General features: G+C 39.6%; 1 protein-coding gene and 1 long non-coding RNA gene across 5 annotated transcripts in view; one reads left to right on the top strand and one right to left on the bottom strand.

Annotated features, from left to right (window-relative positions):
• The window catches only part of PLCB1 (phospholipase C beta 1), a 702259-nt gene that overhangs the window by 31592 nt on the left and 646161 nt on the right, over window positions 1-24506 (bottom strand). The window contains exon 33 of one of the 3 annotated variants that reach the window (XM_043602868.1): window positions 16883-16999. The exons of the other annotated variants lie outside the window; for them this stretch is intronic. The gene's annotated coding sequence lies outside the window, so the exon portion shown is untranslated. Of the gene's footprint in view, window positions 1-16882; window positions 17000-24506 lie in introns of those variants that run through there. 3 annotated transcript variants of the gene reach the window in all.
• LOC122496561 overlaps window positions 22422-24506 on the top strand; it is a 35947-nt gene continuing 33862 nt past the window's right edge. For both annotated transcript variants that reach the window (XR_006300857.1, XR_006300856.1), the window contains exon 1: window positions 22422-22510. This is a non-coding gene — a long non-coding RNA (uncharacterized LOC122496561). The remainder of the gene's footprint in view (window positions 22511-24506) is intronic.

Below are 24506 nucleotides of genomic sequence, written 5' to 3'. Positions count from 1 at the left end.
AGTGTCTGGATCAATAGTGTCTCTCATATACTACTGAGGGAAATGTAAAGCAGTACAATTACTTAGGAAGATAATGTAGTATGATTTTGTAAAACTGAAAACTCATATTCCCTAAGACACAGCAATTCCATGCTTTGGTATACAGCCAAGGAAAACTCTTGAATGGAGTTTGTGTACAAGGGGATATGTGCAGGAATGTTCATAGCAGATCTTATAACATTGACAACCTAAAAATCTCTAAAAATGCCCATCGATAGGAGAGTGGATACACAAACTGTAATATATTCATGGAATAGCGTTAGAAGTCAAAACAACCTAGAGCCACATCCAACAATATAGATAAATCATATAGAGATATAAATTATTAAAATTTTTTCTTAGTATATACATGGAGAAAAGTGCATAAGCCATATGTGTATTAGATTGATTTTTTAAAACACTGCTTTTCCTCACTCTTCACTTGTGCCTTTTTTATGTGTGAATATAATATGGCAAAAGTGATACTGTTGCATTCCTCAAAGTGCCTCCTGGGCTCCCGTCCACTCTTGCTTTTTGAGACCAATTACTAACATGTGAACAAGCCTAGGCTTGCCTACTTGTAGATGAGAGACCATATGGAGAGATCTGATTGTTCTAGCTGAGGCCATTTTAGACCAGCCGAAAGCCAGCTGACCCTCAAACTTGAAAGAGGGTCCAGTGAAGATCAGCAGAGTTGTGTACCTGACTCTTAACTAAAACATGAGTGAGTCCAATCAAGAACAGAAGAATGTCCCAGCTCACCAACGTGTGACTAATATTGAATATTTATTGTTTTAAGTCTCTGAGTTTTGGGGATGGTATCAACAGTGACTGATATAATAAATGTATGGATTTGTGGGGGTTTTTTCTTCACAAAGTGAACACATCCATTGAACCAGCATCCAGATCAGGAAAGAGAACAACACTCCAGAAGTTCCCCTCTTACCATCTTCCAATCACTAGCCACCCTGTCCCCCACTCCAGGTAGCTATCTTTTTGACTCCATATAAATGCAAGAAATTGTGTGTATTTTTTTGTGTGGGGCTCCTCTCATGCAATATTTTGTTTGTGAAAACCATTCATTGTGGAATGTCCATTTTCATTGCTGTACAGTATTAAATTGTATGAATATATTACATTGCATTTACTGATGTAACACTTGATGGACATTTGCCCAGTTCCAATTTGGGGCTATTATTAACACTGCAGCTATGAACACTCTAGTACATATCTGTTGTTGAATATATGTGTACATTTCTGTTGGGTTTATCAATATATTTTTAAGTGAAAAATGTAAATGTCAAAAGATTAAATACAGTATAGGGGTGGCCTAGGTGGCTCAGTTGGTCGAGTGTCTGACTCTTGATTTTGGCTCAGGTCACAACTCCAGGGTCATGGGATTGAGCCCTGTGTCAGGCTCCATACCAAGGGTGGAGCCTGCTTGAGATTCTTTCTTTCTCTCTCCTGCCCCTTTCCCCCACTAGTGCTCTCCCTCTCTCAAATAAAAAAATTAAAAATAAATAAACCTAAAAAAATTACATACAGTATGATACTATATTATACTATACACTATTATACTATTACATATATTATAGTTCAGTATGATACTTTTAACTTCATATGATGCTATTTTATGAAGTTGAAAACAACTAAAACCAAAAAATAATGTGTCATAGGAATACACATGCATATGATGTAGATATATATGTATATATGTATAATGTACTTGTTTGCTTATACCTATGCAAATATAAAAGTAAAAAAAATATACATACAATATTCAGATTTATCTTGGAGGATAAGAAGGTGGGGAGAGAGAGGCAGGGGTACCAGACCAGGAAGAAACCAGTGTTCTAGTTTTTGTGTTGTGTAATTATATCATTGGTATCTATTATATTACAAATAGACCAGTATAGTCTTAACATGGACCTATGAGAAGGGTGTATCATTAACTAAGGATTACTATTTATCTAATTCTGTATACCTGATGTCTATTTAAACCTATGCAGGGCTACCAAAACAAAGTAGATGGTTAACACTGAGGGGTTCTGAAAAGTCACCAATCCAGGTGGCAATTTTATATTTGAAAAGACTGAAGACCTTAACGTTTAAGTGACTTGGTCAAAGTCATTCAGATATTTTCATGACATGAATACAATGTGAAAAAGTACATTTTAAAGGTAGTTTATTTTTTTTTTCTATGCTTTATGCTTGGCGTGAATTCTGTTTCCTTACAAATGCCTAGTTCTGATGCTGAAAACATTGCCATCATAGTCTCGCATCATAGGTTTCTCACTTGCTTCTTAAAATAAGATGTTCTTCCTTTCTCTCACTTGAAAAGTAGTCTTTCTTTGGTTAAGTTCTGAATTTTCCAATTAAACTGGCTAGAATGCAGAGTGGGGAAATTAGAAAGGTGGGTTGTTTTGTTTTGTTTTGCCAGTAATGTCATTAATTACAGAACATTTCTTGCATTTCGTAGAAGTTGGAGGGAATCCTGGGTCAGGAAGAGCTGATGATTTGGAATAAGTTCTGTTGCAGCTGGGTGAACTTGGCGTTTATAGACTTCCCTCCAAGTTAAAGAGGGAATTTTGTTTGTGAAAACCATCCATTGTGGAATGTCCATTTTCATTGCTGTACAGATTTAAACTGTATGAATATATTACATTGCATTTACTGATGTAACACTTGATGGACATTTGCCCAGTTCCAATTTGGGGCTATTATTAACACTGCAGCTATGAACACTCTAGTACATATCTGTTGGTGAATATATGTGTACAAATCCTCCTCAAGAGGGGGATTTGGCCGCAGAATTACAATGGAAATACTAGCATCATTTTCCCATTTCTTATTGCTTACCTAAGAACACAACTTGAAATATGTCCTGGCCTTCATTTCTCGTATGAGATAATCCTCTAGAATTGGTTGGGGTGGGGATGAAAGACCTGAACCCTCCCTTTGCTCCCCATTTCTGAAATGTCTGAATCTTGCTCTGTTCCAGTCACATGCTCAAGAATGTCAGTAGGGAAAGATTTCCAGATCAATTCTACATTTTGCTCACATCCCCTTATTAATCAGATGTTTTTGCTACTTTCACAACAAAAAAGAAATCAAAATTCACTGTGCACACATCACTTAAAATTTCCCCTTTCTCTGTTATGTTATTTAAACTTTTCCTACATATCAATTAGTTTGAAATAATAAGTCTTTAGGCTATCCATTAATTGCTGCACTGTAGACATGATCTGTATTTAAAATTATGCAAGGAAAATTAAGCTGCAGCGGGAAGGAGCCTTGGCTAACACCGAAGGCTTCTTAGCCCTTCAGAGAAGCAAAAGGAGATAATGGGGACAGGGAATACACAGGAGGCTCCTCTCTGCATTTGTCATTCGCCAGCGTGGGATGTGAAAACAGACTGCTCCAGCTGTAGACTCTTCTTCCTCGCTTTTCAGTTTTCATTTTGAATTCTTACTGTATTTGGTCATGCCCAGGCAGAAGAAAATGGTTGTCAGCCAAATGTCCTTTTCTAGTAGAAATTTATTATAAATAGTCTGAAGGCAACTGGCTTCATAATGAATTTCTCTACCCTGCTCCCCCCGCCCCCGCGCTACTCCCTCCCCCCGCGCAAAAACAACACATCTCAGTCTGTAATGTTGGGTAAGTTTGTGGGAGGTGAAAGGGGATGGAGAGGAGGAGAGGAGGAGAGACAGGAGAGGTGTTAGAGCTGGCAGCCTTACCCATGGGTGCCTTGACTTTAGTCAACACTGTGGTTTTATTGGAAGAAATATGACTTGTAAGAAGAAGACGTGGCAGGGCTCCCTGTTGTTTGCCCAAAACCCCGTGGGGGTTTGAGAGTTCATAAGCTTCCCTCCCTCCCTAATCAAGGCTCTGGGCCATGCTGAAAACATCCTCTAAGATATGTTTGACCCAGTCCCACCCCACTGGTGGTTTTAACAAGTTAGGATCCTGGAATTGGTTTTTAAGAACTGGAAGGAGAAAGGAAAGATGGAAAGAAAGTCAGAAAGTGACTCATGGGCGACATTTTTCATACCCTCCTTACCCAGAACACTTTAAGACCATGGGTGTTTATTTTGCCTATGTGCACTCTTCCCCTTTTCTCCCTGGCTTCTTGTTTTTACCCAACCATGATTAATCATTTTGACTGCAAGTCTGGCAAAGCCAAGCATTGTGGAGTCATTCTTGCCCTCTAGTGGTGAAATGGTACATTCAAGTACTAGAAATACAAGTACAAGTAAACATTTAGAGCTTGGGGGAAGCCTTTTCTTTGTAGAATAATGCTTCGACCAGAGCCCACTCAATCATATAAAATGTCTCAGTAGAGGAGATCATTGAAGGGGCAGAAAGCATCCCTTCTGTGTGACATCATTTAGGAAATTCATACAGAAGAGAATGTTTCTTGGGAAATGCATTCTTTTCTTTGCTTGAATTGAATTTATATTTCAGAGGAAGTTGTTTTTAAGTCTTTACCTTTTTCTCTGCAGTACAAGTATTCATAATATCACTACTCATAATAGTCAAAAGCTGGAGACAATCCAAGTGTGTATCAACAGTAGAATGGATAAATAAATTGTAATATATTCAAATGCTATATAACAATGAAAAAAAACCCAACTATGGCTACATATAACAACAAAAAATGAAGCCAGATGCAGAAGACTACAGACTGTATGATTCTGTTAAATATAGTTTTGAAATTTCTAGAAAAACTAATCTCAATATTGACTAATATTAATATCTCTAATATTGAAGTTAGAATGGTGGTTACTTCAAGATGGAAGTGGTATTGATTGGACTGGAGCATAGAGGGAAGCTTCTGTGATGCTGATAACCTTCTGTATCTTGATGTAAGAGGTAATTTCATAAACTTTTATTAAAAAAATTTAAAGAAATTAATTTGAGAGAGAGAGAGAGAGCACAAATGGGGAGGGGCAGAGGGAGAGAGAATCCCAAGCAGGCTCCACACTCAGTGAGGAGCCTGATGCAGGACTTGATCCCACGACCCTGGGATCATGACCTGAGCCGAAATCAAGAGCTGGACCCTCAACCAACCTTTTAAACAATTTGTCAAGCCATGCACTTAATGACTTGGGCATTTAATTTTTTTCTCACGGGCTTTCACCTATGGACTAATGTTCTACTTTACTCCTTATCATTCCTTTGATAAATGCTTTTTTTTTTTCTTGGATAAGCCACTTCTCAGAAACTTCAACATGTAAATGAGTTTTTGTGTTATATTTAAACTCATGCAGTTGCTAGAAGTTGTTATTAAGGACACTTCCACTCAGCAGCTGGGTGATGCTCACTTTACCTCCCAGGCCCTTGTTTCCCCATTGTTCATAAGGACTGTTGTAATATAAAGACCCTGTAACTTCTGCCCACCACCAAGGAGCAGTGAGAAAATCAGAGCCCACCTCCAGGACACTGGGGATGACCAGGGACATGATCATGCTGTTATGCTAAGCTACCATTACCTACAGTATCTAGCACTGGGGAGATGGAAAGGGCAAGTGAACAACATTATAAGAAAACAATAAACATTACAAGTGATGAAAGAGCAGTGGAAATCAGATAGAGAAAACAAAGCTTTTGGGGGTTTGTGGTGACTTCTAGCACGTTCTAATCTTAGGCTGTAGAAATCACCCTGTCCACACGTAACCACACTTAACCAGAAAAGGTAAATGTCTCTTTCCTCATAGTTTGCTCTTTTCTAAGACTGATCCTTGGCTGATATGATTTCTGAAGGCAATGGAACAGTAAAAGTGGGTTTCTTGGCCCCCCAGGCCCATCCTGAGAACACGGAGAACATCAGCATATGGCTGCCTGGGGTCCTGCACATTGAGGATTACCTCTACTTCTTGGGACAGGCCTCAACATCAGTTCCAGAGCAAGGGGAATAAGGTAGTTAAACAGAGTGGGCAGAGAGGCTGTTCTCACTTCCAGGGGAAGAGCCCAAGGTTGGCAATAGACCCTTGCCTGGTTAGAGGGGGTTGGATTTCCTCGGCTCAGTCCTGGAAGATGGTTTCATTGTTCACGAGGAAAAACACTCTGCAATGGGGCGATTTTCTCAAGTTCTTCAGTTAGAGGTTAGAAAAATAATTAACCAGTCTTTTGAGAGATGTAACGAGAAGATATTCACTAATGTTGGTAGCTACAGCTTAGAAGCGACACTTAGTAATCCAGATGTGGCTGAAACACCTGAAAAATTAAGAGGTGGAAAAGAACTACAAAATGAAGAAAAAAAGAAGTGGGGATGGAAGCACAGGGCTGATGGCAGCAGTGCAGTGACCATGGCAGACATCACTAATCAATCATGGCAGTCTTTCAGGATGAGCCTAGGTAGCCACAGAATCCTTATCAAGTTAAAGCCCCAGGCATCTACCACCACATGTTGGAACTGGCATGGATAAAGCAAACCATACATGCCATTAGGGTAAAGCATTTAGTGACTGCAGGTCAGGTGGGCACTCAGGGTTATTTTGCAATCTGGTATAAGTCCCCAAGCAATAACTATCTATTAGGCTGGTGTGACCTTTTGAGGCAAGGCTTATACAAGCAAATAATAGGTGTCATAAATTACAAGGGGCCTTGAACAACAGGAAGTTAGCAGTTATTAGTGCTAATGCCTATAGGAGGAAGAGAGGTGAAGAAGCAACAGTGATGGTGCTGTGTGGCTATAAGGCAACAATGAGTGGTAGTGATTGTGGCTAAAGGGAGCACATATGCCCATTTCAAGGGGAGCTCACTCCCCAGGTCCAGAGACGTACTGCCAAGTGGGAACTTTTACCCAAAATGGCTAGGTCTTCCAGTATTTCGAAAGACGCCTGGAAACATTTTAAAATAGGAAATTTCCTAATTTTTAAAAGTTGGAAACCAATTCAAACAGAAAATAAAAGAATAGCAAAGAAAAAAAACTCCACTATAACAATGTGTGAGTCAAATAAATTGTGTCCGCTGGTTATTTCAGCCCAGTGGCCAGTTTGTAACCTTAGGTTTATGGATTTTTGCTTGGAATAGAATTGCCAGAGACTGGGATCCTGGAGCAGGCTGGGGAATTCTCATTCCTATTTCTTCAGATATTTAGGATGGGAATCATTGAGTAACTGCCCTGGATAATTTAGCCTTTTATCTTTTCCTGACCAAGTAAGGAGAGTCCAGTCTGGTTTCTCAGGAATATTGGCTCCTGGGAGCTCCTGCATATCCATGATTCATGAGCACTATTGATACAACTATAGCCCCTTAAACGCTGAACACATTTCCTGGCTTTGTAAGCAGAAGTAAAAAATGCCCATGGGTATTTCTGAGTGGTTTGGTTTGCTCTGAGGCTACCGGGTCTGCTAAGGCTGTGACAAACATGAAATGCACAGTGCAACCTCCTTTGCACTCAAGAAAGGAAACTGCTGGGAATCACACAGCTCTCAACTTGAATCTGGGGTAGATTTAAAACATGTGGGGGCGCCTGGGTGGCGCAGTCGGTTAAGCGTCCGACTTCAGCCAGGTCACGATCTCGCGGTCCGTGAGTTCGAGCCCCGCGTCAGGCTCTGGGCTGATGGCTCAGAGCCTGGAGCCTGTTTCCGATTCTGTGTCTCCCTCTCTCTCTGCCCCTCCCCCGTTCATGCTCTGTCTCTCTCTGTCCCAAAAATAAATAAACGTCAAAAAAAAAATTAAAAAAAAATAAATAAAACATGTGTGTGTAAGTTTTATTTATTTTGAGAGGTAGAGAGAGGGAGAGAGACAGAGAGAGAGAGACAGAGAGAGAGAGAATTCCAAGTGGGCTCCACACTGTCAGAGCAGAGCCTGATGTGGGGCTTGAACTCATGAACAGTGAGATCATGATCTGAGTCAAAGTCAGATGCTTAACTGACTGAGCCACCCAGGTGCCCCTAAAACACATGTGTTTATAGAGACCATGTAGGCTAATGGGTTTGAGAATATGAGTTCTAGGGCCAGGTGCCTTGCTTCATATTCACCTCTGGCCAGTAGAGAGTTGCATGAGCTTGGGCCCATGGCCAGTCTCTGTATCTCAGTTTCCTCACATAGCATCAAGATGGTAGAGTCAGCCTCACAGACACTGCTTGCACACCCAGAAAGAACTCAATCAAATAAGCTCCCATTATCTCAAAATCCTGAAGCCAGGGCTAGATTTACTTTCTGGGGGAAAACCCAGCCGGATGCAGTGCCTGCTTGAGTATCTGGCTTCTTTCTTATTTCTCAGACCACATATGACAATAGCATTCTAGCAGAAAAAAGCTAGAAGCAGAGGGTGCAGCCAGTCTAAATCTCTCTAATTTTCTCAAAGCCTGCAGCCATTCTCTCCTGGGATAGGCTGTTTGAAGACTCCAAGTGTGTTTGGCTTCCAACTCCCCCCAAACATGATCCATTTGCAAAAGCAGGACAAATTCCTAGCTTGATGTTCCAAGTGCAGTTTCCAGGATCTGACTGGTACTGAGAACTGTTAAGCAGAGGGAGAAAGGGGAAAACTTTTCTTCTTTTGTCTCTCCCCGTGAACGCTGTGCATCACCTGCTTCAGAATCTCCTGGGAGAGACTGTGAATGAGACTCTCCGGCCCACCCCTGACCTTCTAGAAAGCCACCCTTAGATCTGGGCAAAGGGCCCATTGGTTGGGTCGATGGGCCCTTTCTAGCCTCCTTCACACACACATTCCTCACAGGGCAAGCTCATCTGGAGACACGACCTCTGGAACGTGGAGATACCCAGGTGGAGTGTCATAAGAAATGATTTGGTCTTTGTGTCTAATTCCTGGCACAAAGCTCCTAAAACCCTTGGAATTTCCTAAGTGATAGGAGTGGTTTTTTGTTATTCATAATGAGTCCCTTTCATCACATTTGAGCTTTTGTCAATGAGGTGACTTAAGGTAAGGCCCCTGGATAGCCTCAGGATGAGCTGATGGCCAAACGATTAGAGCATTAGAACTTTCAGCCTCCAGTACCACCTTCTAGAGAAAGGGGGTGGCTGGAGACTGGGTTATAAAAACTCTTGAACAACAGCATTCAGAGAGTTTCTGGGTCTTAGAATGCATTTACATGCTGGGAGGTGGCACAACCCCAACTCCTGGGGACAGAAGCTCCTTTGCTCGGTACCTTCCAGACCTCACCCTGTATACCTCAATAAACATAAGTGCTTATGTTAGTATTGTGAGACATTCCTAAAGCAGGGGGTTGTGGGAACCCCTGATTTATAGCCAGTTAGTCTGAAGTATTGGTGGCCTAGCATATCAAGGGGGGTAGACTCATGGGACTGAAGCTATAGAGTGTGTGCTAACTCCTGGTAGTTAGCATCAGAATTGAATTGAATTGTAGGACATCCAGCTGGTTTCAGAAAATTGGTTGGTGTCAGAAAACACCCCACCAGCTTACCACAATTCCCTTGTAACTGGCCCCAGGCCACCTTTACAGTCCCTCACAGTCTGCTTCCCATGGTCAGTCCTCCTGAGAGCAGACCTTGCAGTCATTTTGCACATACTTGAGTCTGAGGGGTTCCCTAGGGGTGGACTTTTATAGGAGAGGAAGGATAGACCTTGGATATATGGGCCTGGGTGTCCACACCTATGCACAGATGATCCTTTATGGCACAGGAAAGAACAGGGGTGGGGTGGGGGTGGGAAGAGAAAAAGGTTTTACTTTTTGTTTTTCTGGTCCTGCAAATATTAGGGGATGGATGGTCCTGACCTCCTAAATCAGAATTTCTGAAGATGGCGGCTAAGAATCTTGCCACAGTGGTTACTAAATTAATTTAAACAGAAGTTCTCTTTTGGTTGAGTGGCTGACTCTTGATTTCAGCTCAGGTCATGATCCCAAGGTCATGGGATCGAGCCCCGAGTTTGGCTCTGTACTGAGCATGGAGCCTGTTTAGGATGCCCTCCCTCTGCCCCTCTCCCCTCCTCACATGCTCTTTCTGTCTCTAAAACAACAACAACAACCAAAAACCAAAAACCAAACAAAAAAAACCATAAAAAACAGAAGCTCTCTCCTTGGCTGCATATTAGAACCATGTGAGAACTTATTGAATTCCCAAGCCTCACCTCAAACCAGAGACATGAAGATCTTTGGATAGGGGACCCAGGCAACAGTATGTCTCAAAGTTTCCCCAGTGATTCCAATATTTAAGGCAAGGTTGAGAGCCTTTGAGATTAGGATGGCAGAATGAACAAGTGCCAGGGATGATGGACAAGGGGTCAGGGTGATAGAGGTGGGGCTATGGCAGAAGGTAAATTATGGCCTTCTTAGGGTGACAGCCTCTACTCCTCTCCAGCTAACTGTTGCCATGCATGGAAGCAGGCCCGTTCTGGCCAGCACTTCCTGGATTTCAAGGGAAGCTTCACATGCTTATGTGAAATTTCACACTTCATAAATGTTAGCAGCTAATTCCACACTGTGTGCACCAACACTGCACAAGCCAGGTGTCATGATTTGGTATTTGGGCTGCTAGCTTGGACTTCTGAGTTAGAATCTTCCTACTCAATGTGGTCCATGGACCAGCAGCATCAGCATCATCTGGGAGCTTGTTATGAAGTCAGATTATGAATGTGGGCTTCTTATAAAGTCCACCCAGATGTACTCACTCAGAACCTGCATTTTATTTTATTTTATATTTATTTATTTTGAGACAGAGAGAAAGGCAGAGAGAGAGGGAGAGAGAAAATCTCAAGTAGGCTCCATGCTATCAGCACAGAGCCTGATGTGGGACTTGAACCCACAAACCATGAGATCACGACTGGAGCTGAAATCAAAAGTCAGACACTCAGCCATCTGAGCCACCCAGGAGCCCCAGAACTTGCATTTTAATAGGATCCCCAGATGGTCTGCATGCACACTAAAGTTTGAGAAGCACTGGTGAGTAGCTTACACCAGTATGGTGGTAGTCAAACCCAGACTGTAGATGTGATGCCTTTGTGTGCTCCCAGTTCTGCTGAGCTCATGATTATGGAGGTACATGCCCCCTGAAGTGTGCCTTCAGTAATCAAAGCCTCCCCCTGTAGTGAGACTTGGTGTCAAGTGTACTCATCCTGTCCCCACTGTTAAAACCAATTTTTGTGTCCTGTCAATCATTTTCTCCTACCTCTCTGAAAGGTGAAATAGGGGAGAAGCTCTTTTTTTTCATCTTTTAAAAAATTAATACTTAATTGTCCCTCCCTCTCTACACTGTCCTTTAGAAAGACTCATTTTAATGTCACCTCCCCTGTGCTCCTTGTGTTCACAGATTTGCTTTCTCTCAATGCTCTGCCTTCCTTCAGTACTTTTATTATCCTGATTATGCTCTTATATCATTATGCTTCAACTTAATGATGAAAAGCAGGCTTTTAAAAAGCCTGGCATAATGGAAAGAGAATGGATGTGGATGAAAGTTTAGCAAATTATGGCTTCAAAGAACTTACCCGAGCAATGATTGCAATTAAGTTCATTAGAGATAAATCAATGTTACAGGGGTTTTTATCAATTGTAATAACCATTTTTGACTAATAAAGAAAACTTTTTGCCTTCTGGATTTTTTGTATTATTGCCTATTTTCTTTTCTTTTTTTATTTTAGAGACACAGCATAAGTCAGGGAGAGGGGCAGAGGGAGAGGAAAGAGAATCCTAAACAGGCTCCATACTTAGTGTGCTGGAGCCCCATGCAGGGCTCAATCTCGTGATCCCAGATCATGACCTGAGCCAAAATCAAGAGTTGGTTGCTCAACGGAGTCACTCATGTGTCGCACCTATTTTCTATTTCACTGATTGCCATTCTTGTTTTTAGTACGTGCTTCCTTCTACTTTCTCTGGGTTTTAATGTGCTGTTTCTTTTCTACTTTTTTGAGATGGAAGCTTAAGGCACTGAGTATCACCCTGTCTTCTTTTCTAGTATATGCATGGAAAGCTAGGCATTGCTCTCTGAACATTGCATATGTTTCATTTCATATGTGTGTGTATATATATATATATATATATATACACACACACACACACATACACACACACACACACACATATATATATATATATATATATATATATATATATAATAGGCTTATTTTTGATAGAGTGTGTGTGCTCTATTGTGGGAGAAGCAGAGACAGAGGGAGGGAGGGAGAGAGAGAGAGAGAGAGAGAGAGAGAATCCCAAGCAGCCTCTGCGCTGACAGCACAGAGTCCATCGAGGGGCTCAATCTCACAAACACGTGATTGTGACCTGAGCTGAAATCAAGAGTTGGATCTTAACAAACTAAGCCACCCAGGTACCACATTTCATATGTTTTAATATGTTGTATTTTCATTAATGTTCAGTTCAAAATACATTGTTCTCATTTTAATTTTGATTTCTTCTTTGACCCCTGGGTTATTTAAAAGCATGTTGATTATTTTCCAAATACTTGGGGATTTTCTACTTTCTTTCCATCATTGATTTCTAGCTTAATTCCACTATGGTGAAAGAATATACTCCACATGATTTTAATAATTTGAGGTTTTGAGACTGGCTTTATGACCTAGCACAGAGCCTATGTTGGTAAATTTTCAGTATGTGCTTAAAAGAATATGTATTATACTGTTGTTGGAGTTAATGTATTAAATGCATGGATTAGATTATGCTGGTTAACTGTGTTATTCAAATGCTCTGTATCCTTATTGATTTTTTTTCCTGCTTTTTTGAGGGTAAGCTCCATCTATGATTGTGGATTTTTATAATTCTCCATGCAATCATCAGCTAAAAGAAACCAAGCGTAGTTCTAATTTCAGATGAAGTAGCTTAAGCCAGCCTTGTCCAATAGAAGTTTCTGGGATAATAGAAATGTTCTTTGTGCTATACCATAGAGTAGCCACTAACCATGTGGCTCATGAGCACTTGAAATGTGACTAGAGCAACTGAGGAACTAAATTTTTAAATCTGTTTATCTTTAATTAAAATTAAAATTAAAAATTAAATAGACACACTAGGCTAGTGGCTACTGTATTGGATAGCATTACATTAAGGCAAGAAAAATTGAAGAGGGACATTTTGTATTGATAAAAAATCAATTTAGTAGGGAAACATAACAATACTAAATAATGTATGCACCTAATAATTATATCTTCAAACTACATAAAGCAAAAATTAACAGATATAATATGCTTAGATCTATTCAAAGAGATAATGCTTACAACATGGGCACTTCAAGTATCTTTCCTGCCTCCAAAATACCAGAACTCTCTAAGCACCAAAAGAACTCATGATCTGTTTTCTCGAGAAGAAAAAAATGATCTAGTATTCTAAACCTGTACCCTCCAAGGAGGCATGTTTATGCTCAGAATATACTTAGAAAAATGATCCAATGGAATATGGGAAAAGAATACTAGGAAACTCCACCTGCAAGAAATTTAGCTTTACTCATACTTATTATAAAGTTTGATGCTGGTGTTTGCTAGATGGCTATGGGTGCCACACAGGGCTCAAGGCCTTCTGAGGAAAGAGGAGGGTCTCACATCTTTGAGCGCTGAACAGTGGAACCCTTGCTTATATGTTCAGTTTTGGCATCTTGCAATATGTTCAGTACCCATGTGGCCAGGTTAAGTGGATTTATGGGCTACTTTTCCTATTTGAACCAAACCAACCCTACAAAAAAATGGAGATGGACCATACTACCAATTATACAAGTGCTAAACAATAAATAACTGACAGAGTTGACTTTTCCCTTACTATTACATCATGAGATAACAATTAGATATCACAGGAGGATCAGTCTAAAAAATAATATTATTAAGAAAGCTCTTTGAAATATGAATTACTTCTCTTAGTCAACAACAAACCTTGCCTTAAGTGTAGAGCATGTTAACAAAAGTGTGAAGCCAGTATAATTAGCAGAGCACTTAAAAATTAAGCATCATTGGTGGATAGGAATGAATGAAAGGGGTGTAATGATGCAATAAACATAGCTGAGATGCATTCTTTCATTTCAATCTTCAAATCTATGTGAGGAATCTTTTCTTCCAGCAGGGACGGTTATTAAACCAAGCACTGAAAAGATACCTACACTTAGAGCCAATGCTTTAAATTTTTGAATCAAAGTGTTAAACTAAAACTGGAAATCATGAAGTCTGTTCCAACACATGTGCTCTCACTTTGAGAGCCAAAGAGGCATTTGAATATTAACAAAGAAAACACTATTTTCATCCTTTTTCATGATTATGTCATTATACTTTTAAAATATATTCTATATTCTATATACTTTTATTTGTAATGAATGTATATGTTAATCTAATAAAACATACAATGAGGGGCGCCTGGGTGGCTCAGTCGGTTAAGCGTCCGACTTCAACTCAGGTCACGATCTCGCCGTCTGTGAGTTCCAGCGTCGCGTCGGGCTCTGGGCTGACGGCTCAGAGCCTGAAGCCTGCTTCGGATTGTGTGTCTCCCTCTGTCTCTCTGCCCCTCCCCCGTTCATGCTCTGTCTCTCTCTGTCTCAAAAATAAATAAACGTTAAAAAAATTTAAAAAATTAAAAAAAATAAAACATACAATGAATAAATAAGTGAATATGCCTAAGGTGGGGGTGAATGTTTGGTTTTTAGGCATATCAAAACTTGTCAAATCAAAAAGTTGGCCTGAAACTACTGGCCTAATATTAAAGTTTGTTCCAGCAGGAAAGTAGAAGTCACTGGGTTGTCAATGTATAACTTTAATTTTCAAAAAATGAAATTTTCCAAAGCCAGGACGTCCTAACTTTGAAATAATGCCTTACAGAGGTTCTCTATATTCACAATATGTAAGTTCCTCAAACTTTTTTCTAGATGATGCTATCAGGTCATGATTTAGCCACAACTTGGTAAAATACAAAAGGGTGAAATACTGTCATTCTCCAAATTCCAATACTCACAGTTTCATTTTGGTGAATTGCGTGTGGTTTCTGATATTAAAAAAAATACTTCATGTGCGATTAACATCAATTAAAGAATATATATTCAGAATTTATGATTTCTTCCTTTTCAGATCTGGCCTGTTGTTTTTCTGTAATCATTTCACTGTCAAGTCCATGAATTGAACCTGTTGGGTACTAAATCCTCACACTTTCTTTAGTTCAATATGAAATAAAAAATACTTCAGTAGGAGATTTTGCATTTCCGCAAAGCACTTTATATGATTCAAAACCACCCTTCTGAATCACTTGTAAGTCTAGACAAATAGTCAAAACCAGTAGTCATTAGCAAGAAATGATAATAAATAGCTCTGACCATTTATTTGATATAAAGTTCACGAAGAACACTAAAATTGATCCAAATATTAAAAATCTGCATTAAAAATAACATCATTCACTTTCTATGTAAGCATTTTTACTGATTACCTACCTATCCCTATGCATGAGTAAGCTGGCCCTTACCATTCTCTCCAGGCTTTTAGAATATTGTAAAGCATGGCATTTGCAGTGGTCACATTTCATTCTATTTTACACTGATGTCATCATTTCCTTGTTCTGTTCCAATTTTATTACAGTTTGTTACCGTGACCACGTAAGCCAAGATGCTTTCAAAACTACAGACGTAGGCTATTAATTCTAACTTTGATAGCAATTGGACAAGGTTAATGCCTTATTTACATTTACTCCCTTCTTACTCCAAACCAGAGACCACATCAAATAACTAGCTCTTTGCACAAAGCTAAAGAATCAAATTAAAGCCCCTCCAAGCAAGTTCAACATCCCTAAGAAATGACTCCGAGAAGTTACCGCAAGTATGAATCACACATTCAAAGACATGAGCCGAGAGTCAGTGGAGAATTTGAATTTGGAACTGCAGAGCCTGTTAGTTCCATGCACAGGAACAAAACCGTCAGAAATTGTGATCTGCATGGTTCAGAACGTATTTCCTTTATTAGCATCTAGCCTGGAATTCTGATTTTAATATCAATTAGCACAAGCATAAGAGCAGAGATTATAAATCAGGAGTTGCATGCACATGCATACCATGCTTAGAGCCCCTGCCAGCAAAAGGATTTGTCTTATGGAAGGATAGAGCTAGAAAGGCAGTAAAAGCTCGAGATTCAACACAGAATGAAGAGAACTGCTGATTTCCATTAATGTGACTGTACTTATCTCCTTTTAACAAAGATCTATTTTAGAAGGAAAAAGGCAAACACATTAGCCTCATGACTCCCACAAGGGGAAAAAGAATTTGTCTGTATTATAACAGTTATGATAAGGGGTTCTGTTCTTTAAAATAAAGCTACAGCTAAAGGTAATTAAAGTAACATGACAAAGCATATTGTTTTAGAAATAACTCCATAAAATGACTTAATAGCCATTACTCACATGTTTTAAGGAAGCTGCCATGCGAGATAACAGTAGACTACTTCTGCAGATTGCAATAACAGAAAATGCTTATAGAAAGTGTTTTATTGTTAGTTTTTTTTCAGTTATAATTATCGTGGGATGCTATGCCTGCATATAAAATAAAATCTGATATCAAATTTAAAAAGGGGTAAATCGGGGCGCCTGGGTGGCGCAGTCGGTTAAGCGTCCGACTTCAGCCAGGTCACGATCTCGTGGTCCGTGAGTTCGAGCCCCGCGTCGGGCTCTGAGCTGATGGCCCAGAGCCTGGAGCCTGTTTCCGATTCTGTGTCTCCCTCTCTCTCTGCCCTTCCCCCATTCATGCTCTGTCTCTCTCTGTCCCAAAAATAAATAAACGTTGAAAAAAAAATTAAAAAAAATAAAAAATAAAAAATAAAATAAAAAAAAAGGGGTAAATCATTGAGACACCTGGGTGGCTCAGTTTGGTTAAGCTTCCTACTCTTGATTTCAGCTCAGGTCATGATAGTGAGGGGCCTTCTTGGAATTCTCTCTCCCTCTGTCTCTGACCCTTTCCTGCGCATGTGTGTACATGCAAATTCTCTCTCTTACAAAAACACAAAAAACCATTCACAAAGGGGGGGGGTAGTCATTCAGTACGATGGGTGAATCAGGTCACATTATTCTTGATGAGATTCAGTATGAAGTAGTATCTACCAAATAAAAAAGAAAATCAAATCAATGAAAGATTACATGTTGAATTTGCTCTTATAGCATATATGAATTTATTGTCTCCAAAAACAAAGAAAAACATACTGGCTAAAGTTATTAAAGTTATGAAAACTTGGAACTTGTGAAGAGGGAGTCTATGATTTGCTCTAAGATAATTTGCTCAAGCCTGTCCCTTTACAGACTTTCCACATTCCCTGGACCTCTTGCAATATCTTTTTCCACTCAACTCACAATTTCCTTTCCCTGGGTACTTTCTGCAGACCAAGTACTCTTTTTTTTTTTTTAGGCTCTTTTTTTTTTTTTTAGGCTCCTGTCTACTTATGTCAATGTCACAGAGCCGTCATTTCACTTGGTTGTATCTCCTAATGATATTACCAGTGAACTGAAAGCAGGGACCAGGTCTCTTTCATCTTTAGAAGCTCACACTATTTTTGGACTGGCTGATTGGGGTGCAGGGCTGTGCTTGGGCTCATACAGGAGAAGATCCCATTATTGCTACTTCAATTCAGTTTTATGGGCTCTCACAGCAGCCCTACAAATGTTGGAGAATTCTCTGTGGTTCTATGAGGTGTGAACAGAACACTGGGGAAAATATGTTGACCCCCCCCACCCCACATACACACAGATCAGCCCTGAATCTTTGGGAGTCCACAGCTCCAGCACATTTTTTTAGAAGTACTGAAAAAATTTAATAAATAAATGAAAAGAAAGTAGACTTTAGAGTCTACCATAATCATGTTTGATGCTTAGTTTCTATTAGTGAAACTAGTTACTTAACTGCTTGAGCTCCATTTCTTCATTTATAAGTGAGTGTGTGTATGACACATAATATTAAACCTAGCTACCATCGGATCTGCTGGGTCATCCAATCAGTTGAATAGAACAAAAGGCTGACCCTCCTACAAAGAGAAAATTTTCCTAATGGCCTTTGAATTGAAGTGTTTTCCTGGTTCTCCAGCAACTTCTGACTTTTGGACTTGAACTGGGACATCTGCTGTGCAGATTTTAGACTTTCCAGCCTCCATAATCATGTGAACCAGTTCCTTATAATAAATCTTGTAGCTTCTATTGGTTCTGTTTCTCTGTTCCATCTCTTAAAGGTCACCTTCTCAATAAAGCCTTCCCTGACCATCCTTTAGGAATAGAGAACTTCCACTCCCTGTCCCCCCTTCTTCTTTGAGTTTTCTCTATAGTTTTATTTCCTCCCAACATGCTATATATTTCATTTCTTTATTTTACCTGTTGTTTGCCATGAAAACTTTATGGGAGCAAGGTTTTTTGCTCATTTTCTTCCTCGCTGGATTCCCATTACTCAGAATAATGCCTGGCACATAGTACATGTTCAACAAGCATTTGTTGAATGAGTGAACTCAGGAAGGAAACAAATCACTAATTCAAGAGTTGTTTTTGATCAAATACTTTTTGAGGTCTGCAGATTTCACACATACAATCTATAAGAAATGTGGTTGTAATGGTTTGTACTACTACCATAGAGTGCATTCCAGAAGGATGTCCAAGAGCATGGAAAGGGAAAGACTTTTAAGATACTTCATGCAGAAATGCAGACACTAGGAAAGGTACCAATAAATGGAGGGAATTGAATGTACTACTGGTGTATTAGTTTCTTGTGGCTGCTATAGCAAATTACCACAAATTATGTAGCTGAAAATACTAGAAATCCATTGTCTCACAGTTCTGGAGGTCAGAAATCTGAAATCAAGGTGTTGGCAGGGTCTTCCTCCTTCCCAAGGCTCCTGGGGAGAACTAGTTCCTTGCCTCTCCCAGCTGGTGGCTGCCGGCATTCTTTATTGTGCCTGTACCCCTCCAGTTTCTGCCTCTGTGGTCATATTTCCTCTTACATTTCTGATTGTGTTAAATCTCTCACTGCTTTACTCTTAGAAGGACACATGCTATTGGAGTTAGAGCCCACTGGAAAATCCAGGATGATCTCCTCATCACAAAATCCATACCTTAATTGTATCTTCAAAAGCTCTTTTTCCAAATAAGGTAACCTTCATAGGTTCAGGGAATTAGAATGTGGACCTGTTTTGGGGGGGACCATCACTCAACCCACTCCAGCTCTTATAAAAAAAATTGGAGTTTGCTATGATTCCACAACAATTCTTGATTGTGCTGTCTAGCTGCCAATATGGGGTACTTTCTGAGGAACATGGGCCTTTGTCATCAAATCACTAATCTCCATTGTGCTTCCCTAAGAAATCAGACTAATCCATGTGGTAAAGTTTTAAACAGTTCCCTTTTAAAGTAAAGATCTTTGCTCAGGAAGCCATCCACTGAAAGAAAGATCAAATATTGTCTTTAAACAAGGGAGTCATCTGTGGGTCAGGCTTTCAATCCTGATACTTTCCTCTCATTTCTCACAATCTTATGATAGGGATTTTTATAATCTGGCTCAGGAACTATCATGAGCTTGAATCCATGGAAAAGGAATCCATCTCACTTTGCACTCAAGCTTATAAGATGTCAGTGGTCATCAAGATCATCTTTTAAGCAATGATGCAGCACAAGGACGTGCAATGAAATCCAAGTTCATAATTTCTGGCTATTTTTCCTCGTGCCAGTCTCTATATCTTATGGCTGCATTTTCACCTTCCCTGACACTCAGGAGACCTGAAACTTCTAAATTAAATTTAATTTGTTTAAAGTATCATAATGGGCACTTTTCAGGACCAAGTGTTCCATGATTTATTTAAATTTCCTATATAACTCTCCATTTCCCTGAGTAAGTATAAACAACTGTTCTATTTAAAATTTAAGGCCACAAAATTTTATTACAGCCAGTAATAGTTTCTTTTTTGCTGTTAGAAATGGAACCAATTACATTTCTGTCCTTACATCCTTAGGTCAATAAAATGTCGATTAAAAGATCATATGCAAAGGACAAACAATATCTACTAGGTGAATTCATAAGTCTGAACCTGACTTTGAAAATTAAATTTTAACTGGAAGAATAGGGAATAAGAATAAGGAATAATAATAGAAATAAATTTGTGAAATTTGTTTCAAAAAATTCATTTATCAAAAAATAAATTGCCATTTCAACTTTTTTGTTTTGGGGCTTTGCTTTCAAGAAGAAGAGGCATATTATGATAAGAGGAACTGGTGGGATTTATTCAACATCCCAATGTCTAAGGTAAGTCCTGAGGGCATTAATATGACCCCACTCTTTTATAATGATGAGAACATCATAGTGATGATCCTAAGGCACTGGAGGCCAAGGGCAAATCATCCAGCTAGAAACAAAAGCAGGGAAATTTTAAATGAATATCGAGGGACAGAAAGGTCACCATTGAACCTGTGGTCAACATTCTAATGAAATATGATATGACTGTCCATCATGTGGCAGATAGTTGTGTGGGCCAGAGAAAAAGCAGGGTTACTTTCATCTCCCCTTCCAGGTTTCTCTGAACATGAGTATATATTATATGCTCTGAATGTAGTGGAGGGTTCTACCTATGGAAAACAGCATTGCTTCTAAAGGCTGTGTCTGGGGTTATCCCTGTGAAATCTGGGCTACAATATATGCTCTGCCTATATGTCAGTCTTTAAGTAGATTTGATTACGATTAATACATGCAGACACACATTCAAGAGTTTCTCGTGAGGTTCAAATATTTCTTTAAAAAAACAACTATAAAGTTAGTTGCATTTAGACAGGGTACTTGATCTGATACATAATTTAAAAAAAAATGCATGTGATGGGTTAGTGGTCCTGTTTCCTCTATCATCCTGAACCATTTGATAGGGAATATTTTTATCTATCAAACATGCATTGGGTGATCCTTACCTGTGCTTTCTTCTCAAGGACATAAATGCAGAATATCACTATTTTATGGAGTAGTCTTCTGTTTTCCTCATTCCCCTTTCCAACTCAGTCCCCACATCACAGAGTAATTCTACTAAAACAGAAATTGGACTATGCATTGAGAATGACTGCTATTGTCCTACGAATAAAGCTCTTAGCCCTTATTGCCTCTTGGAAGGGTCTGCCAGTTCTGGCCCTATTTTCTTTCTCAGCCTCATCTCTCTTCCTTCCTTCCTCCCTTCCTCCCTTTCTTTTCTCTCTTTCTGTTTTTTTTTTCTTTTTCTTTTTACCCATCTCTTTCTCTGATAAGACTTCTTTCATTTTCTCCAATGGTCCCCTTCCTCACATCCTCTAGAAATGATGCATGATGGAGCTAATACCATTTCTTGGTCCAGTGGTTACAAATCAAAGACCACTGACAGTATAAACATTTAAAAAGAGACTTTGGATTATATATGTAGACGATTTGAAGCAATTATCAAAGACAGATGGGCTTCATGATATTTTCTGACAAGACCGTCTATCTGGCATTGGATCCTCTATGTGGTGAAAAAATACCTTTTGCTCCCCAAACTGCTGCTATATGCTTCAGGGATCTCCATCATAATTTCAAATCCCATTCAGTAACACAAAATTTTACTCCAAGAATCTTTTTTTTTGTTTTGTTTGGTTTAAAAACCAAATGGTTTATATGTTCCCAGTTTGCTCTACCCTTTCCATTCATTAATATTAAATTAAATTAAATAAATCAGATGCATGTCAGCAAGAAAACTAAATGTCAAAAAGGCTGAATTTTAACTCCCTTTACTATGGAATTACTGGTCCAATGACTCCTTCCAGGCATGCATCAACATGGAATTCTATGTTGATCAGATGTCCTCAAATCTGCCTACAGAACATTCCAAAAATATCTATTTGCCCCAGGATATAAAGAAAGACAGTACAAACCAGAGTAGGTGGATAGGAACCAGGCTCAGAAATCTTACAGACTGGAAATATATGAGCTCATGTTCGTTCTATCATATCATGGTATTAACCTGAAAAACCCCCTACCAGCCAGTGATTGGAACTGCCGCTGGGAGGTCAAGGGTGCACACTCCTGAGGTGGGGATTTGCATTTGTGCCTGAATTTAGCCATGCCCAAGAAAACCTGGACAGCATTTTGTTGGCCGACATTCCCTTGGGTCACAGATTTTCCTGATGATTTACTCCTTTGAAGTCACTTAGGCTTAAGGCTAATGCTGAGGATTTAAGAGATTTAAACAAGCAATGCATTTCCTGAGGGTTTTTTTCCCCCCAGATACAATCTTGTACAACAACATTATCCAATGGGTGTTGGCTGAGCTTCCTAAGGTACTTTGTCACAGCACCAGTCAATACACAGGTACAAAAGATGCAATCCTGTTCCTGCAGAAATTCTCAATAGCCTTGTGGCATTTCTGACAGGGAATGGCTCTACGAAGATCTTGCATGTATTTAATCCTGGCCCAATAAGAGGTGGCATATTCTTAATAGTGAGCCCATTCTCAAGAGATGGGGAGACATGATAATAATGAGAGCAGATTGATGCTGGCTTGGCTCAGGTCCCACTCAAAATAATTTTTCATTGTTTCAGCCATTCCGCCTAAGAGAAGGTTAAGAAGGTAATTGGCAATGCCGTCAGGAGGGTAAGTGAATTTCCTTGTTTCATGCTGTCAAGCCTTTGAGAGAACTTAATTTGTGTTTTGACAATGGGGAAGATAGGGGGTTCTAGACAGAAATGAGCTTTCGACAGTATCTTTAAAAAATTACAGAAAGACTCTGAGAAAGCGGAGGTTTTGATGAAGCCCTTTGGATTCATGTTAAAAGCTACCTCCAGCACTTCTGGAGCCCTTACCCCAGTCCACCATCAAATCCTAACATGTAGGGTATCCTCCAGCAAGCAAATCAGGGCATGAGCTCTGAGGACACTATTCCTTCCTCTGATTTCCTTTACCAAAACCACACAGAATGGTCTCTTTCAAAGTGATTTGTGACACTGCTACGTTCCCTCCTTTAGCTCAAGCATTAGCAAACTTTTCTGTAAAGAGTCGGAGAGTAAACATTTTAGACTTGGCAGACTATTGGGTCTGTTACAGCTACTCATTCTGGCAGCTGCAGTGAGACAACAGTCACAGACAATACAAAAAGGAATGGGCATGGCTGTGTTGAATAAAACTTTATTTAGAAACCCTAAATTTGGAATTTTGGATGATTTTCTTACGTTCTAAAATGTCATTCTTCCTTTGATTGTTTTTCAATCATTAATTTTTTTTTAAACATTTATTTATGTTTGAGAGACAGAGGGAGACAGAGCGTGAGCAGGGGAGGGGCAGAGAGAGAGGGTGACACAGAATCCAAAGCAGATTCCAGGCTCTGAGCTGTCAGCACAGAGCCCAATGCAGGGCTTGAACTCATGAACCATGAGATCATGACCTGACCTGGAGTCAGACACTTAACTGACTCAGCCACTCAGGCGGCCCATGTTTTTCAATCACGTTAAAATGTAAAGGCCATTCTTAGTTCATCAGGCTATGCAAAACTGGCAGTAGCCTGGATTTGATTCCTATTTTAGTCAGAGACCTTTCAGTTGAACTTTCTGGGACGGTGCAAATGTTACATACTGGCACTGTTCAACACTGTAGACACCAGCTACACAGCACTATTGAAATGTGGGTGCTGTGACACAAACACTTAATTTTTAAGGTTATTTAATTATTTTAAATTCTAATTGCCACTTGTGGCTAGTGGCTACCGTGTTAGACAGTGCAGCTCCATAATTATCTTTCATATTAATTTGAAAAACACGTTCTTGCCTTTTGCCTACGTTAAAAAAAATAAAGAAACAAATAGATTCTTCTACTGGCTGCTTAAGTTATACAGTTACTGCTCCTTCTGAAAAAATCATAGTTGATGTCTTGGTTTTAATTACATAAGAAATATGGGCAAACACACACAGCATGTACAAATACATGCACACACATGCATGAAATGCAGCTCTTCACTGAAACGTCATCACTACCAAATTCAGCAAAACAAAAATGGTGGAAAGATGGGGCGCCAAGGTGGCTCAGTTTGTTAAGCATCCGACTTTGGCTCAGGTCATGATCTCACGGCTCCTGAGTTTGAGCCCTGCATCGGGCTCTGTGTTGACAGCTCAAAGCCTGGAGCCTGTTTCAGATTCTGTGTCCCTCTCTCACTCTGCTCCTCCCCCGCTCATGTTCTGTCTCTCTCTCTCTCTCTCTCTCTCAGGAATAAATAAACATTAAAACAAATTTTTAAAAAAAATTGTGCAAGGAAAACTATGCCTATCAATAAGGATAGTATCCTCTTATTCAATATCTACTATGAAAACCCAATATTAGACAATGAAAACTACTGTATAATATGAACTTAAACTTTTCTACTAGTTTCCTCGATTATTCGTTTCAAAATCCTATACTTCTGTTAAACATAGCTTACAATAATGAGCTTGCAAGACTGACCCAAGGATGTCATGTTCTAAAATAAATGAGGTGGTCATTTCTAAGTAAATGACTGTGAGTGAACCCCAAGCCATCTCAAATAAAATCTCAGACCATCTATGGCCAGTACCTCATGCTAATCCCACAGGTCAAGGCCAAAGTAATTGACTAGTAAAAGACA

The sequence above is a fragment of the Prionailurus bengalensis genome, chromosome A3 (assembly GCF_016509475.1).
Source record: "Prionailurus bengalensis isolate Pbe53 chromosome A3, Fcat_Pben_1.1_paternal_pri, whole genome shotgun sequence".
Lineage (NCBI taxonomy): Eukaryota > Metazoa > Chordata > Mammalia > Carnivora > Felidae > Prionailurus > Prionailurus bengalensis.
This window is presented reverse-complemented; position numbering and strand designations above follow the sequence as displayed.